Genomic DNA, 19354 nt, shown 5'->3' with positions numbered 1-19354 from the left:
AAATCCTAGGTAGGGAAATAGGCAATAATGTACAAAGAAAACTTTGGGTCCTCTCATTCTCTTACACATAAAATTAGAAGCAAGGAGGCTGAGATGGAGGCAGAGGGAGAACAGTGTAAACATTAGGGTGGGTTGATGGGAACTAATTAGGCCCCAGGTATTGTTTTGAAGGCCCAGCTATTGCCCAAGTCAATGTCCAGGAATGAAGACTCTGATATACTTATGTGGGGTCTAGGTGGACACACAAAAGTACATTTTTAATTTAACAGAGAATACTACGGAATACTTTGTCTCTTCTTAGTGAAGGCATATGGGGAGCTAAATTATCATCAAAGATGCTTTCGTAATTTACCATGGAAAATTACCATCACAGAGAAGGGATACATCTTAGGTCCATGTTTTCTTTTGGATATGACTACACATTACTCCAAATTACAAACAAAGTTGCTTAAAGAAGGAGTGTTAGGTGAATCAAAAATTTAACGGAATCAGACTAATATAGCTGATGCAACCTTTTCACACTAGAGATTATTTTGTCCATGGGCCCAGATATGTAACCTCCTTGATTACCACTCCCACATCGCATTTTCACACTAGCCAAGTAGTTCTCAAACTTTAGCATGCATGGAAATCACTTGAAGCGCTTGATGAAACACCAATTTCTGGGCTCCAACTCTAGGGCTTCATTCAGTAAGTCTGGGATGAGGGCCTTGGGATCCTCATGTTCCCAGATGAGGCTGTGGTGCCCCCACTTAATGACCGTGGGCCTAGCCCCTGGGCCTGCATGACAGTGAACAGCACTCACGATGAATGTGGTTACAGGTAATGCCTAAAGCCTGAGAGCGTTTAATCTCTTTTGAAATACTTTGTAATGCTTTGCACTAAGGTACCATATGATTTGGTAACTTTTCAGCTGAGTTCTGTGGTACAAAGTTCTTAAAAGGCACTTTACTAGTCTATGAAAACCTTGCTTATGGGGAAATCCTGATATTTGTAGCAATAAGATTTGGTTAAGAGATTAATTGGGGTCACAATAAAAAAAAAGTCTCGACTAGCAAGTCTCTTCCTTGAATGGGCCCCGCTCCCCAAACAGGGTCTCCATGCCCCCCACCATCAGTGTGAAAGAGTTTATGAAGGCACCAGAGAGACAGGGCTCAGTTGTGACTTGTTAGTAAATAAGGTAAAATGCTACTTTTACACGAAAACAAATGCAAATATATTGTGCAGTAGAAAGCAATGCAAAACTTACATGATTTTTTAAAGTTAAAGCTGAAGACTTTAAAGGGTTTTTTATTTGTTTGTTTGCTTTTGACAGGCTCCTATGACAAGCTCCCAAATTTCAAAGATCTGAGTTTGATTCTCTCTCTCTCATCAGGAGTCTATAGTGGAAAGTTTTTAAGGACTACTTTTTGGAGAATCTGAATCTAATTGAGAATGATATGACTGATTAGATTGTTTAAAACATTATTCACCGCTAAGGAAACATCATAACAAATAACCATAGAAATATCAAAAATTATAGTCACAGCTTTTTTTTTTTTTTACTGACACGAGGCTTAAAATATGTTACTCTGCACCAATGGTAGTGTTGATTTAGGAAGAATGTCAGCGAGTGAGAAGCATAGTCTAACCTGGGAGATAGGAAGCCCTACATCCATATTACTACTGTATACTGAGCTGTCTCAGAAAATTTCCTGACACTTAGTCTGTCTTCCCACTACCAAAATCATCAGTTCACCTGCAGAAAAGGATTATTTGGGGAACCTCAGACATGGACCATCTGCAAAATGAATGTATCTCTTTACAAACAGAAATTCTGGCAACGTGTAGAAACTGCTGTAAATTGCATCTAACAAAGTGGGCAAATAAGTTATTCTTTGTAGTTAGCTTTCTAGAGGATGAAGATGAGCTTAAAACCTGGCATCTTCTAAGTGTAATGTGGTGCCTTGGATTGGACCTTGGAACAGAAAAAAGACATTGATAGAAAAACTGGTGAAATATAGCCTGGAGTTTAGGTTAATAGTACTTAGGAATGCTGGTTTCTTGGTTTTGACAAATGCCCCATGGTAATAGATGGTTAACAGTAGGGGAAACCGGGTGTGAGATGTGGAAACTCCCTGTGCTATCTTTGTAACATGTCTGTAAATATAAATTGTTCCAAAATAAAACATTAAAAATACTTAAAAACCATTGCCTCTGTGAAGTATTTGTGGATTTGATGCCAAGTCCCCAAAGAATTCTTAACTATTTAAGGCATGCTTAGAGGTTCTCAATTTTTCCCTTTGCTGTTTAAACCAGATATTCAGAATGCCTTGTTCACTTATCATTAATAACTTTGTTATGTTTATTAGATATCTGATCTAGTTCTATCTGGATAATTTAAGTCAGATACTCATTTTTTTAAAAAACCATTTTCCCCAACTTTTATTATTTACTTTTTTCTTTGTATCAAAGTAAGCAGTCTGCAGTGGCTTCCACTCACATCATCAGAATATGACCAGCCAGGAAAAGACTTGCCACCCTAATTTGGATTAAGGTACATAACATTCTGAGTTTCTTTTCAACAAACAAAATATACCATTGGTTCCAGGAAATATTAGACTTTTTCAATTCAAGGTCATATCATGAAAAGTAGAAAATCACAACGTGAGAAAATTTCTTGAATCCAATGATCTTAGTAGATTAACACTCTTTCTTTAACAGTAATCTTTGTATTTCTGTAAAACGTAGGGAGAATTAACATCAGTGTACGTGTGCACTGCCGGAATCTAGTCAGTGCCATCTCCGACAGCACAGTTGTGGTCTCCTCAGCTGTTAGAGCAAGTGAGTGCTCTGTACAAAGGCAGTAGGTTTCCTTGAATCTCTTTGAAATGGTGGTTAACCTTACACAGAACAAAACTCAACGACCTCTGAGAAGTGAGATGCAGCACTCATGAGAAACCAGTCATATTTGTTAAGTTTATATGACCTGAGAAGTACTGATGTCTGGATGTGTGTCTGGGGTCAACTGGGTCAATTTGGTCAGAACGGCTCAAATTCAGATAAGGAAATCTCACACAATTTATTAAACTGATTTGATGGGTGTCTTGATATGAGAATATGGACTACATCTGATTCTAGGAGCACAGTGTAGACGTAATGCCTAAAAACATGAAGACTGCGTCTAAAGCATGACTTGCTTTAAATGGTAAGATTAGAAAAAATATAAACAACCTTATAAAAATGTATCCATAATAATGCAGGGCTGGGCAAAAGTAGGTTTACAGTTGTTTGCATGGAAAAATAATACAATAATTAATAAACAATAATACAAGACTAAACTCCATGTCACATTCACACAGCTCTAGATGAGCTGTTGCCTCACCCTGTATTGTATGTTTGTATGTGTTGTATTGTATTGTATTGTATTGTCTGATCTCATTACATCAGCATGTTAATATTTACAGAGAATAGATGATGTTTTGAAGAAAACAAATGGCAGGAACACATCGATTTACATGACTCCAAGAGGAGACTAGTAAACAAGAGGATGATTAAACATGAGAGCATAGTAAACATAAGAGCGCCAAAGGGTTTAAGGTTAGGGTCTGTGAATAATGTAAATTTCCTTCCCAGCGTGAGCTGGTTATCATAGCTCTTGAGGGAGACACAAAGCATACTTTAAAGAATTTACATTTAGTCCTGATTTCCCATGGGAACTGCCAGATCCAGTTTAGGACTGTCTCCAGTATTGTTTTGAGCCCGAGCCAGGTGTGAGGAGGGAGCTGCCAAGGAGACAAGGAGACTTTTTTCAGGTAGAATAAGAACTCTGGCTATGTCCAAGCCGAGCTGGGGGGTGTGGGCCTTTTTGCGCTTTCTCTGTGTCCCCCAAATCCTTCTCCCACTGCCCATACTGGCTGATATCTGTCTTAGATTGTTTCTCCCCATAAGAAATCTTACCCATCATTGACCAACGACCATCACAGAGCCAAGCAGGATGATGTGAGGGATGCAGGGACTGTGCCCCTGTCAGGGAAACAGGTGTTGTCTCCTTAGTGGCCTGTTTTCCCAAGGTCTCCTTGATTATTTCCAGCCTTAGGGCCCTCTCACCTGTTGGTAGGGTTATAGTTCTTGAAACTAGACAGGTTGTTTCCCAACACTTTTCTAAATATTCCACAGAAATTTTCAATTAGCAATTGAAAAAGAAGAATAACTTTTAAATAAATTCATTTTCTAGTTCTGGGCTCAGTGAAGTAAGAGGCCAAAGCATGGAGTGACACACACCACTAATTTAATGTAGTCATCTGATTGGATGAGGAATGTTGCTGTTATGTTGTATAATGCCCTAAAAAGGTACCTACGGAGAATATCATTGGCTCTTGGATCTGGTCTAACAGCCTTTGAGTTGTATTTATTTTCTCTTCATCATTTCCTAGATCCATTACACAGACCCAGAGATGAAAGACATCAGATAGCAAAATACTTCCAGTAGTATTTTGTAGAAAATCCTTAAAATGGATGCTACCACAGAAATAGATTCACAATCCAGAATTCAGTTTCTCTTTCAGCTTTCTGCAAGATTCCACACTGCCGACTGTCCAAAGATGCCTTTGTGATGGATCTTTTCTGATTAAAAAAAAAATAAAGCATATCCAAGACAGGGGTTTGGGCAGATTACCAATCTCACAAATATTTGGCAGAGATATTTTGCAAAGAGTTGTCCTGGCATAGGAGAGGTTGGTGACATGGGCAAGTTATCCAGGGGAGTGCTGGAACCCCACCAAAAGGCCCACGTAATGATAGATCATCTTTTACATGTCTTCTGACTGGAGGCACCCAGCTGCTGGGCTGCGGGCAGGTGGCTGTGCTTTGGAGTGAACTGGCACTGCATCTGCTGGGGCAGCTGTTCCATGAGGAAGGGCTCTTTGGTGGAGTCCTTTGGTCCCTGTGTCAGGAGTGCAGTGTCCCCAAGGTAGCTCATTTTAATTCTGTAGGAATATTCCCATCCAGTAAGTGGACACGGTGTCTCTTGTTTGCCAGGACTGGCCCACAACTGGTAATCTCTCTCAGAGCCAGTTATCCCTAGCATCGGTAGCGACATGTTGATAACTTCATTCACTGTATCCGAATTCCTTACTGCTGTAATTTTAGAACAGGCACAATTTCCAATGACCTTGGTGAAGATTTTGAGGGGAATGTTCTTTGGTTAGTCCTTTTCTTTCTCTAGACTGATGTGACCCTGAAGGAGGGAGAACCATTTGTCCTTCTGCTCTAGGGAACTGAAAGTGGCTGCAAGGTTTACGGTGGGCCAGCCCAGGTCTTACGATCTCATGGCATCGGTATTGCCTTCTCCCACGTCACCCACACAGCTTGCTGTCCACATGTCACTTATTTTATTTTTCATCTTTAAGTTATTGTTTTATTTGACTTTGTCCAGAGCCAACAGGTAGTTGAACAGGAAATGATGCCACACCCGCCTCTGCAGACCCCTTTTGAGTTCTAAGGGCCATCAAGTAGCAGAGTCCTATTGGAGCACACAGATGTGACAGAAATGCACACATGTCCACGCTTGCAGAAGTCTTTCCTTGGTACAAGGCTGTTTTTCTAGGGCTTTATCCTGGGTAGGAGATGGGACACTTCTCCTCCTTTCTGCTAGTGCTTTCATTTTCTTTATCCCAGGATGGAGATAAAAGAATTAAAAACATTTATATAGATACAGAATTCATACCACTCATGCATCATGGGCATCCTTATTTTTCCTTCAAAAATTTTGGCAAAAAAGTATACATTATACACCACAAAATACAACAACTTTCTTCCACTTTTGTTCTTGCTTTTCTAGTTTCCTTGGATGGAATTGTAGTTCTTCTCTCCTAATGTATGCATATAAAAATTTCCACTTACCAGCCCTTTAGCTGAATTCTACAAATATTAAAATGTTGTATTTTAATTTTCATATTTTAATTAATCAGCCAAAAACATGGGTGTGCATTGTGCATGACAAAATATAAGCAGAAATTAATTATATAGAAAAGAGACAGATAATAAAGAGAATTAACTAAGTAAAAATCTGGTTGTTTGAGGAAAATCAACAAAACTGATGATCCTCTGTCAAGATTTTCATGAGTTAAAGAGAAAGAACGTATATCAACAGCATCGGTAATGAACGTTTAATGTGTAGGATTTGCCACCTCAGAGTGTACACATTAAAAGAATAAGAGAATACTGTAAATAACTTCGGGCTGACAAAGGTGACAACTTACATGAAATGGACAGTTCTCATGAAAGATGCAACATAAAAATTGACGCACGCACACAGAGAAAGGAAAGCTGAATAATCACTCAATGTCAAGTAAAGAAACTGGATTTGCTACCCAAACCTGAAGCCGTAGGCCTAGGGTTTCCCTGAGGGCCCGGCGTTGCCTCCCGCGAATCTGCTTCCCTTGGGGCCACCAGGGCACGTGCCCCGGGGGGGGGGGGGGGGCGGGGCGGGGGGGGGGTCAGGAGCAGGGGCACCGGGGCTGCAGCAGGACAAGGCTCATGGACAGGACCCTTGGATGCCTGGTTTAAGAACCCCTCTCTTGTTACAACTATTAACATCAGCCACACATCAAGGGGAGAAAAGGAGCCTCAAAGGATGGAAGACCAGCACTTTCACTGAACACCAGTGAACAGGGTCAGTGCAACCTGCACTACAATCTGCATTGCTGGCCCTAAGGAACAGAGTGTAGAACAGAATAAAAGAGCAAAGGGAGAAAGAAGCTGATCCTGAACCAGAGGCCAACAATTTCCAAGTAAATAAATCTCTACACAGCAGGGTATACAATGAAATCTAGTAGAGTTTTATTCTATTATAATCAGTCCCTAATTACATTTTCCACATTTTTAAAAAGAAGGGTAACCAATCAATGCTCAATGTCTTATACCTACTTGTACTTTTAATGCAGCTTTGACCTGTCACCTTCCTACCCCATCCCTATTTGCACCTCTCAGGAAATCCTTTTACCATCTGAGGGAATAAATCCCTATGTACTTAGCAAGTTCACAGAAAGAGGGGCGGAGAGAGCTCCAAAGGACAGGCAGCATCCGGTTTCCTCTCCCAGAGGCTTCTTGCTGCTCACTGCTCTGGACTGTAAGCAGCCCTTCCATGCTGGTCTGTAGCTTTGACCCTCTCTCCCAACTCCCAGGTCTGAGGACTTTTGATTAAAAAAAAAAAAAAGCTTGTTCCTCTTCCTAGAATGTTGAAAATTGGTATTCTTTCTAACTTTGAGCAAGAAAGGAATAAAAATTGAACTTAAGTAAGCCTAATTGATTGACCATTTAAAATCATCTTTTTAATAGTTTATGACTTTATTTTTATTTATAATCTGTCATTCTGTTTATCTCAAATTTAAAATTGTGAAATATGTTCACATGCATATATTTTCTACAATAATATTCAGTCAACAAAAAGACTTAAAGTAATAAACACCATATTTAGAAATGTCTTCCTTCCACTTTTTAATGAATGCCCAATACTACATAATATTAATTGGTGTTCACATAACTTTGAAGCTTCTTATCTCTCTGGGCTGTCAGGGAAAATGTAAAACTTAACAAGGCGCTGACCCATCAGGTCCACATGTGAAACTGAAAAAGCTTTGGATTGTTTAGAAACAAATTAACTACCAGTGCATACCTAAAGAAGAAATGGAGTTAGTAATTAATTGCATTACAATGTGTAATTATATCATTAATGTAACTCTTTATTCATATGGTCAATCATTTATTCCAAAACTGACATGTCCACATTTGTAACAGACTTAGTTTGATGCAAATAACAAGGCCCTGTGTCTATTGACCACTCATCATAGATACGTATTTTCCACTCTGGGCTCAAAAATAAGTTCCAGTCTCTCTCAAGGGCTTACTCAAGTTCACATAGCACTTTGGATTCCACACAGCAAATCGAAGGGCCTTGTCACTCAGGACTTTTGCCACGGCAGGGCGCTGCTCTGAGATCAGGAAGTCCATGCACTGGTACAAAGGTGTGGGCTCCACAGGAAGTGCTCGAGCAACAGGGGCACACCAATGTGCCCCATGATTCTGGTGTTTGTATCCCAGTTTGGCCAGGAGAGTCCCAATTTATGTCTCTTTTTCCAGTGTAATTATTGATAGTCACCTTCTCTCACACTGACACTTTAAATGGCTCTTGGTTTGGTCTTTGAATTATATGGTCTCTTTATGATGTCAGTGTGACGTCCTCTGAGAGGGTCTCAGCATTGGCCACACACTCTTCACCTTTTTGCAACAATGTGGGTTTTGATGTTGAGTCTAGTCATCTCACCCCCTCCTTATTCTGAACATCATTTGGGGGACTTTTGTTGTCCTTTCCTGCCCGCCGGCCAGAGTGGTTCAGAACTCTAGCCTTCAAAGAGAAATAATCTCTGTCCATATTTCCATATTCCCTGAAAACAATTCCTTGAAACTTCCTTGAAAAAAATCGATGATTGAAATGAATGAGTGGTAAATATCTGGAACTTCACCTTCAAACAGAATTTAAACCCTAGAATCTCAGAGCCAAGACATGAATTTTGTTTCTCATTCCCAACCCTATGACAATGTGTTGGGTATCTGCTTTGCATTCTACAACCAAAGGACCCAAAACATTTCAAAGCAGTACTCAATGGGATATATGTACACCCATATTCATAGCAGCATGATTCATAATAACCAAAGAAACACTAGTGTCCATTGATGAATGGATAAAGAAAACGTATTATAGACACAGTTGAATATTATTCAGCCTTGAAAACAGAGGAAATTCTGATGGACTACAAGATGGATAAATCTTGAAATCATGTTAAGTGAAATGAGACAGTCTCCAAAAGACAAATATTATATGCTTTCACTTATGAGATGTCTATAGAAATCAAAATTAGAGACAGAAAGTTGAATGTGGTTGCTAAGTGATGGGGATAGAGAGTGTTTGATGAATAGTTTCACTTGAAGAAAATAAAGTTCTGAAGTTGTATGGCGTCAATGATATTCACACAACAATGTAAATGCCGTTAATACCATAGAACTTTATACATCATATGGTTTAAACGGTACATATTATGTTACTTATGATTAATCACAGTTAAAAAATAAATGAAGTATTGATACATGTTACAACACCAGAAAATATTCTGGGTGAAAAACTGGGCAAAAAGGCCCCCTGGAATGGAGTAATCTGTGCACCTGAACTCCATCAAGGCTATGCTAAATGAAGGAAAGTTTTGGCAAAAGTTCTAGCTTCCAGAATGGAAAAAGACACTTTCACATGGTTGGGGCAGTGTCATTTTGCCTGTGGCCATCCAGTGTTCTCAGCGCCATTTATGCAGGTTCATTTTTGGGTTCTCCGTTCTGCTCCATTGATCGATGTGTCCGATTTTATGCCAATATCTGCCTGTTTTGCTCACTATAGTGGAAAAAAGTCACAGGCCCAAGTGAAAGTTGACCTGGGAGTGTGGACTGTATTCCAATGTGGAAACTATCATGGTCTGCACACCTGTGTGTAATGCATGATTTCGGGGGACAGCGCACTTGCTTTGGAAGAAACATGCTGTAGTTCTCCACTACAGTAGGAAAGAGAGCTGCAGGGTTTGAGTATCTGTACTGCCATGGAAAGTTTTCTGGATTTTGGAAATCATTATCAAGTAAATCTCTATCTGAAGCAGCCATACCAATACCAGTTTAGAAAAGCAGAGAAGACATTCAAAATCACTAGAGAGATGAAGCCCTATGGAGACCCCGTTCTGAAGCTAGTCGCCCTTGTAGCAGCCACACATCATTGAAAGGCAGGGTGGGAAAACTGTATTAGGAGCCACTGTGTCTTGGAGGTTGTGATTGACTAGGGTGATGTGGATGTCGTGGGATTTTTAAAATTCCAACTTTCTACATCACAATACTACTAAAAAACTAGTCCAGTGGAACAGAATGCAGAACCCCTAAACGAACTTGAATAAATGGCACTGAGAACACCAGACAAGCACAGGCAAAATGACACCATAAAGTAAAAACCAACAATTTTTCATGCTAAACCCATTCTGGGCTGGTCCTTAGAGAACCTAAACCACCGCCCTCACTCCTCCACAGTCCTCACACAGGAAGCTTCTGCTCAGCTTTTCCTCCCTTGACAGTGCCTCTCCGGGGTGGGGGGGAGAGGTGAGGGGCTGGAAGGGGGTAGGTGGGAGTAATACTACACCAGATAGCTCCAGAAAAAAGCAGTTCCTGGTGGCATCAACTCAGGTGTTATTCCAAAGATGCACACTAGATGGCACTGTGCATCAGAGTATGGAATGGGGTCCCACTCAGCGCTTAGAGAGTCCATCACATCAGCTCTGGGTCCTCTTAGTGTTGGGAAAATATTACCTGAGAGACTATAAAGTCCTGTTATATGAGCTCTGGGTCTTCACCAGAGACATTAAGGGGTAGTGTCGTATCAGCTCTGGGTCCCCGCTGAGACAATAAATATTCCTGTCAAATCAGCATTTGGTCCTGTTATTTTGGTCAAAAGTCCCACCTGAGAAAGTAGTGGGTCCTGCCACATATGCTTTGGGTGCTCCCACTGTGGGTATATAAGACATACTGAGTTTGGGAAGATGAAAGGTGCCTTGCGGGATTCATAGGGTTCTTGCACAAGGATAAGAGCAGGTGCTTTGTAAGTAGGTGCTATCCTCACGAAGTACACTAGATGGCAGCAGAGAAAAGCATTTCGTGGCAGTGTGCATCTGAGTGTGTGGAGGTTTTCCATTCTGAGAACGCAGAGGGTCCTACCGCGTCAGCTCTGTGTTCTTTGAGTATTGAAAGGAGTTCCACCTGAGAGAGTTGGGGATCCTGTCATGTCAGCTGAGTCCTATGAGTGTGGGGTGAGTCGCCTCATGAAAGAGTTGGAGATCCTTATTTATCAGCTGTGTTTATTTAATGTGGAATGTGGACTCACCTGAGAGGCTATGGTGGTCTTTGACATCATCTCTGGTTCCTGTGAGTGTGGGGAGGAGTCCAGCTGGAAAGAGTAGGGAATCCTGTGACATTAGCCCTGAGTCCTGTGAGTGTGGAGAGTGTCATACATGAGAGTAGAGTGTCCAGTCACTACAGTTCTTGGTCCTGTAAGTGTTGCGAGCAGCCTCACTGTGAAACAGCAGGGGGTTCAGTCACATCGGCCGTGTCCTGTGAGTGTGAGGAAAGGTCTGTCCTGAGACTTGGAGGTCATGTCACTTATGGTTCTCGTGAGTGAGGGGAGGGGTCCTTCCGTGAAATAGCAGAGGGTCCAGTCATATCAGCTTTAAGTCCTGTGAGTATGGAGAGCGTTCCCTTCCTGAGTAGGGGGTCCTGTCACATCAGCTTTGGGAGAGTAGGGAGTCTGATAACTACACAAATAATGATTTGCAACTATTTTCAAAGATGATCAGAGGAATGAAATTACATAAAAATGTTTTATAGAATAAACACCTAACCTATGGAATACAAATAGCAATTAAGATGTTATGTAATGGCCTCCTTCAAGGGCATGCTCTTTTTCTAAGTTTTCTAAAGGCAGTCAAAACAAGTCCCTGAGAAATAATTTACTAACTTTATATGGAAATTCTAGAAAGTGAAGACAGAGGGTGGCAGGAGACAGAAAATTAGATAAACAAAAAACAGACAAAACTTCATTTGTCTGGAGAAACATTAGTGAAAAGTATTTTTGAAACATTACTCAGGAAAAATCTTAGTGAGTACAACACATAGTTTATCCACTGCATTCATGATAGGTAAAGTACTGTTCTAGGGATGTGGAAGGGGACAGACTTGCAGACAGAAAAAATGGGCTCTTGTGTTTAATAAACATATTCTTTTGGCTAAAGCAATGCATAATTGCCAATGAAGTGACACAAAGTTAGTTGCAAGCTCCAGACTTCCATATCTCAACTGCTGACCTGAGAGCCAACTGTATTTGGATTTGTCATAGAAATCTCAAGGTTGAATAGGTAATAAGCCTGAATTCTTACTTTTCTCTCAAACCTCTTGTAATTTCTCCATTTCAGTGAATGGCACTACTCTCCATCAGTAACACAAGCCACGCATCTAGGCTGTCATCCTCCAGTCTGCTGTTTCTCTCAAGTCCAGACATATTGGTCTTTTCTTAGGTTCTTGAATATGAAGATGCCTCCAGTCCTTTGCACAGCCCATTTGCCCGGGAAGGGTCTTCCCTTCCTCTTTTGAAAGGCCCCATCATCTCATCTCTTAGGCCTCAATTTAAGTTTCAGCTTTTCAGAGAGGCCTTCCCAGACCAACCTAATTCAAAGGAATAACCCCTGTTATTCCTCTGATGTCCACCTGTCAAAGGTTTAAGTTCCATTAGGACAGGAGTCCCTCTTGTTAACGGCTGTAATGGCAGTACCTAGCAGTTCTTGGCACAGGGGAGGGAAGCACTTAAAAATTATCTGCAGAATGAATAATTAACTGGAAGTGAGGGAGGAAGGTACATTTGAGGAACTTGAAAAGACATTTTCTGTGTCTGAAACCTGGCTAGCGGGTGAAAAACAAAGCTGGCGAGGCAGGCAAAGGCCAGATAACAAGGTCCCTGTAAACCAAGTTACAAGAGTTTAGACTTAAATCTGAGGGAAAATAGTAGTGACTGAAGGTTTTAAATTGGAGTGCCCTTATCAGATTTGAGCTTTATCAGCCTGGCACTGTGGAGACTGGCTTGAAAGGTAACAAGACTGAAAGAAGGAGAGCAGCTGGGAAGCTATTGTCACAGCTACGTAGCAGTCATGTGACTGGCTAGATGTGAGCGATAAAGAAGGAATCTAGAAACCTTTTGTGTTTCTGGTTTGAGCACACTGCTCAACTAATCACTTTTTCCTCTGGGCCATCAACGCAGTTTGGAAAAGACCTTTTTTCAGCACCTATTACTGTTGCATAGCAGCCAGCCGAAAATTTATCTCTGAGCACCTCAAAAGCTGGAGTATTACCTTTTCCTTTCTGCATTTCCATTTCCAGATGCTCATCTGTGTGCAGCTCCACAGCACAGTAAATGCTCAGTAAATACTGGATGAGCAATTACAACAGCACTGTCAAAAAATTAAAATGCTTGCCTTACTTACTTTCAACCCTCACTCATGACCACTCGTTTATAGCAAGACTAACGCCTTAAAAAATAACAAAGAATGCTCTGAGTCTCATTCACATTGATGTTAAGGCCTTAATTTGTATGGGAAATAATACAATGTTTAATAAATAATAATATAAAAATAAACTGTGTTTTGCATACTCACAACTGTAAACCTACTTTTTTTAGTCCCACCCTGTATTTAAAAAGCACTATAATAGAACTAAAATTACTATGGAAGTACAAAAAGGCAGAAAAACACAGGAATGCCTCATGTAGGAAGTGGCACTGAGTAACATCCTCTGGCCCTTTTCACACAGGTGATGTACCTAACTAGAAGGCTGTGGAGAGTAAAGGCTTAGTTAGGTGTCTACCTCTGTTATTGTCTCTCAGAATCAAACCCGCACAATTACAGTTTCTGTGTGTTTCTTTATCTGTGCATTTGCTTGCTTGTTGTCTGTCTCTTTCATTAGACTATTGCATTGTGAGAACAGTGACCATATCTAGCTTGTCCACTGTTGCATGTCTGGTATTTATCCCAAGGTAGGCATTCAAGAAATACTTGAATAAATGAATGAATGACTATAATCACCGACGGTCATTTCTCTGCATATCTTATTAGCTGTGGGCAGTTGCTATACAGGATAGTGATGCAGCGGCAAAAGCATCTGAAAGTAATCATAGCAGCAATTGGTCGTGTTTGAACTTACTGTCATTATTCTGAGCTCTTTTTTTTTTTTTTATTTAAGCTAAGGACATCTTTCCTCTTCCTTTATCTTTTCTACATTGGCCTTATCATGCTGGCAATAATAAGCAATCTATAGAGTATATTTCTAAGTTGATGATATGAAGTTTCCAGAGGCCATTGCATAGTGAAACCGTGACTGGAAGTTTGATGTTGGAGTTCCCCAAGAGGAAAAAGCTTAGGCAGGTACTTTTTTCTGTTGCTTCCTTTTGTGGATACCCTTCATATGGGGATTTTGTTAAGTTTAATTTTTCAGAATGCTCAAAGTTTCTAAAATCATGTATTAGTCAATAATCTCTAAAAAGAGAATGCTGTAGGTTTTGTTTCCGTGGTTCTCACAGTGTGATTCACAGAAGATCCTCCATGCGAAAGGAGATACATTTTAGCATTATGATGTAATATCTTCTTGTAATTTAAAAATGTAATTTTTAAAATAAACTTAAAAATTTAACAATGGTAACTAGGTGAATTTTGTGATGGTGATGTCTCACCAGAGGGAAACACACTGTAAAGTTGAGAACTATTAGTTTCTTTAAATAGTGCTGGAAGGAAAAGGGTGGAAATAGAATCTATCTTGTTAACTTTCATTAAATGCTGGGAATACCTGATGGTATTGGAACTCTTTTCACCAGTTTAGTGGGGCTGTTACTCTTGAAATGTTCACAGCGACAGTGCAGAATCCATCATAAAAAGGTGGCACTTGCAACTGTTAAAAAGGCTTATTTTTGTTAATTGCTATTATTTGATAACTGCTGATATCATACAGTGGATCCTTTGTCATTGTGATCTTTCCAGGGGGTATTGTGATTTTGGAAAGTAAACATTGTTTATGTGTTACAAATGGAGCAGTTGAAGAGAGACTTGGGTTTGAAAGCGGGCTTACCGGTTTAGCCATCCTCTCTCACCTGGACCTTTCAGTAGCCTTCTGTTTCCTCTTTCTCCCTTTCCTTATCACCTCTCTCCCCAGGTCATCCTCCACAGACCAGCCAGAGTGGTCTCTTAAAACATAAATGAGAATAACTTTTAAAACTCTTTGAAAGCTTCCCATTTCTCTAAATATTAGATTCACACTCCCTGCCGTGGCCTACTCAGCCCTGAGCTTCATCCCATACCATCACCCCCTTGTTCTCCTCGCTCCAGACTCTGTTCTCCTTTCCGTTTCTACGACATTCCACGTGCTTTCTGGCCTCTGGGCCTTCGTATTTCTGTTCCTTCTTTCTAGAGCTCTGCCCCTTGCTGGCTCCTCCTTCAGGCTTTACCTCCAGTGCCTCCTCCCCGGAGAGGCCTTCTGTGTTGGTTTCTTAGGGCTGTTGTAACAAAGTGCCACAAATTGGGAGGCTTAATAAAATAGAAATTTATTTTCTCACAGTTCTGGAGGCCAGAAGTTCAAAATGAAAGTCTAGGCAAGATTGGTTCCTTCTCAGGGGCCCAGAGGGCGAATCTGTTCCATGGCCCGCTTCTAGCTTCTGGGGGTTGCGGGCAGTCCTTGGCTTGCAGCTGCATAATTCCAGTGTCTCCTTCTGTCATCACACGCCTATATTTTCTTTTTTAAAAAATTATTTTTAGAGAGTGGGGAACAGAGGGAGAGAAACATCAATGTGAGGAAGAAACACCAATTGGTTCCCTCTCACTTGCACCCTAACTGGGGACTGAACCCGCCATGCAGATGTGTGTCCTGACCAGGAATCCAACCAGTGACTTTCCTTTTGCAGTACAATGCCTAACCAACTGAGCCACACTGTTCAAGGCATGATTATGTCTTCTTTGCTCATTTTCATCTTCTCATGGTTTCTCCTTTCTGAATGTGTTTTTGTGTCTCTTTTCTTCTTATAAGGAAACTAGTTATAAGGGGTTAAAGGCTCATTTTACTCCAGCATGATCTCATCTTAACTAATTATGTCTGTAATGACCCGACTTCCAAATAAAGTCACATTCCAAGAGACACTATTTAACCCAGTACACCTTCCCTGTCTCTCAGTTTAAAGTAGGCTATGTTGCTGGAGCTGCATCTAAAAATATTCACAAGTTATTTATTTCTGGACATTGGTAAGCAAGGCACTTCATTGGAGAACATTTCATACACTGTACTTTAATTAGGGCACAACGTTCATGAAATTTAACTAGGATGTGAACAGGGTTATAGGGATTACAGAAATAGTGTTATATGGGTAAGAATTGGGGTTGCTCAGCTGGAGAAGAGATTTGGTGAGTCATTGGAACTGTCTGCAGGAGAACTGTCCCTTCAGAGGAGGGTAGGTTAAGTGCATCAAAAGTCTGTGAGAAGCATGGTTTTGCCTCTTTAGGGGGTGGAGGTGGGGTCTTTTACACTTTATCAGATACTGTTTGTTACCAGGCAGGGACTGGCCTGGGGTGGATCTGGCTGGCCTGTAGTGTGGTTCTTGACTTTGTGTTGGAAAGATTTCACAACATGAGTCTATGTTTATTAAAGCTGGGGACAGTGAAACAAAGGGAGAATTTAGGGTAGAAAAAGCAACTGGAGAGCCTAGGCAGTGCTCTGCTTTGGCTCCCTAGTAAACTTAGAGGAAACAGGTGAGCCAAGGTGGGGTTGCTATTAGCTCACTGGGAAGTTAGAGAAAAAGGAGGCTCTGGAGACAGGGTCTGGGGGTAAGGCCCGCATGAGCTGCTGCTGCCCACCGCTCCCCTGGCTGCAAGTCTCCTTGGGGCCCTTAAGAGTTTAGGAGGAAGTAAAAAGTTCACGCCCAAGAAGGGGCATGGGTGTGCTCTAGAGTGAGCCTGCACCAAGGCTTTGTCTTGACGGTTTCTCTCTCTCTTCTGTTGGTGAGAATCTTGGGGGAGTGTTTCAGAAGAATACTCATTAGCTACCCAGGTGTGGTTTTAATATGCTGATACATCACAATGAGCATATAGAGGAGACTGGGGTTGTTCTTCAGTTTGCTTTACTCTTTCACTTTTATCCTGGGCCTGTCTGGCTCTCGTGGGGTTCTGTTATTTATTCCTCCTACTTCATCTGTCCTTGGGTGTAGCCGGCACAAATGGCATTAACGGGGTCTCTGTTCTCTAGTTCCCAGATGAGGGTGATTTAAGCTGTGTATTCTCTGGTTAAGGAGGAGAGGTATGAACTCCTTGGTTAGGGAAGACAAGGTCTTGTGATTCATCAGCTGGCTGTAAGTTGTTAAATTGTTTGGCCTTGTTTAATTTTCATGTCTCAGTTCCCCTTTTCCACTTGCCCAGGACTTTTCTTAGCTTCTTACTATCCTGTCACGATACCACCTTCCATCTCAGAAAATCTGGCATGATCTATGATTGCAGTAGTGCTGCTAGGAGAATATATTGCATGTACATAAGCATTCAGCAATAGCATATAAAGAAAGAGAAACAATAGTAATACATCATATTATATTCAACAACAGGAGAATGTAAACCTGTAAAGCTTTGTTTGGTAATACACAGCATTATATAACTTTTATAAGATTATCACTGAAATGGTTACATGTTGTCTGTATGGGTTCTGGGAACATTTTTCACTCCTTACAATGGAATAACTGTACCATAGTTTAGATTCCCTTGCAAGTGAGCAAGCAGAGTTTGGCAGCGTTTGTCTGAGCCGCAGAGGACCCCGTTGGTCTGGGTGTTCAGGGTTATTTGGGGATCTGTGAGGACCTCAGTCCTCTTGCCCCTGTCCTTCTGTCACGGCCTCTTTATGGAATTTCCATCCTCGTTTGATCCGGCCATGAAAGTTCTCTACTTGTAGCCCTGGGCTGTGGATTTCTGCTGAAGCAAACCGGCAGCCTGGCAGCTTGTTGTGCCTGCAAATTCAGCCTTAAACTTCAGAGATCCTCTGGAGATTTAAGCATCAGTTCTTTTTTCCATGCCATACTTTTCCCTCTGTCTTCAAATCATTGCCCCACTGTGCTGTTTTACTGTTTTTATAGGTTGTCTTGCTCCCAACTCCACTGATTAAAAAACTAAGATGTCGTGTGAGAGGCATTTTAGTAGAATCCCTTCATGTCCCCCCTTTCCGTTTAGAAATGTACTTCCTTCTGCACCAATCTGTCTTCCAGTGGAGGAGGGGTTTCTCTCCTGTCCGTCAATTTCCTCCACCTGTGCGGTGGACCCTGTTCCCTCCTGCCACCTCGGGATCTCTCTGCCTCATGAAATCCCCCCTCAGGTACAGCCTTAACTAATCCCTGTAATCACATATTGCCCTTGGGCAGTATACCTTTCCCCTGTTCCTTCCTTCCTCATAAAATTCTGTTGTTGAAAAAATGTATTTCACATGTCGATCAAATCAACATTTGCAGCACATTTAAGTTTACAGAACTCAAGTTTGCTGCTGAACGAGCTGTTATGATATATGCTTTACAGGAGGCTGTTATTCAGGGTAACTCACTGTGCACTGGCTGAGAGCCACAGCTTCAAGTGCTCTCCAGCCCTAAAAACTGACTCATGTCCTGTCATAAGATCAGGGATATTTCAGCTTAGGCAGTTCAGTAAAATGCTGATCAGTCCTTCCCTGACTCACCAGCAAGATTCTGGCCTCCTGCCGGTGTTGATTTGTAGTTATTTCTCTCTTTCTACCTCCAGCAGAGGGCGTGCAGTTCCTGCTTCCACAGCAGGCTAATTAAGGCTAAACTCGATGAGCTGGTTTTAGATTTTATGCTTGGGTTCTACCTTAGGCACGTGATTTGTCACTGGGCAAAAGCCACCTCCATCTACAGCATTCTGCAACTCTGCCAAAGCCAGTAACAGACCCACAAAATAAAAGAACCTGCACAAACTTGATCTTGGGAAACTTGCTCTCCAGTCTCCCTGCTTTTGGTCATGCTGTTCTTTGAAGCTGGGTTTGGTCTGTTTTGATACCGATTGCAGAGCTAAAATGGATGCATACATTCCTTCCTTCTCTACATATCCACTGATCTACTGTTCGCTAGGCATTATTCTGGTCTCGGGATTTAGCAATGGACAAAGCAGACCAAAGTCTTCGCCTCATTAAGGCTCTATTTCTACTGAACTGATTTCATTCACTGTTGGTTTAGGGAGGTAATTTCAGATTTAAGTTAGGTTTCTTCTCTATTTTTATTGTAGTTTTTCCGTTACCATTTAGTCCCCTTGTAGTCCTCTGTGCCCCCACAATCCCCACACTGTTGTCCAGGTCCATGAGTCCGTTTTCCTCTTTTGCTCCGTCCCTCCATGCCCTACCTGCCCCCCACAAGCTGTCATCCTGCTCTCCATCTATGCGTCTGTCTCTGTTTCGCTTGTTAGTTCAGTTTGTTCATTAGATTCTACCTATGAGTGAAATCATATGGTATTTGTCTTTCTCTGATTGGTTTATTTCACTTAGCATAATGTTCTCCTAGTCCATCTATACTGTTGTAACGGATAAAACTCTCTTCTTTTTTATGGCTTAGTAGTATTTCATTATGTAAATATCACATAGTTGTTTTATCCACTTACTGCTGATAGACACTTGAGCTGCTTCTATATCTTGACAATTGTAAATAACTCTACATTGAAGAGAGGGGTGCTTATGT

The 19354-nt window shown here is 41.3% G+C and overlaps 1 pseudogene; it reads right to left on the bottom strand.

The window, feature by feature from the left end:
* Positions 1-631: 631 nt before the first annotated feature.
* LOC129072699 (rho GTPase-activating protein 20-like) lies at positions 632-8021 on the bottom strand (annotated as a pseudogene).
* Positions 8022-19354: the final 11333 nt, after the last annotated feature.

This window comes from Pteronotus mesoamericanus, unplaced genomic scaffold (assembly GCF_021234165.1).
Source record: "Pteronotus mesoamericanus isolate MK-2021 breed Mesoamerican mustached bat unplaced genomic scaffold, CSHL_Meso_final contig_33, whole genome shotgun sequence".
Taxonomy (NCBI): Eukaryota; Metazoa; Chordata; class Mammalia; order Chiroptera; family Mormoopidae; genus Pteronotus; species Pteronotus mesoamericanus.
This window is presented reverse-complemented; position numbering and strand designations above follow the sequence as displayed.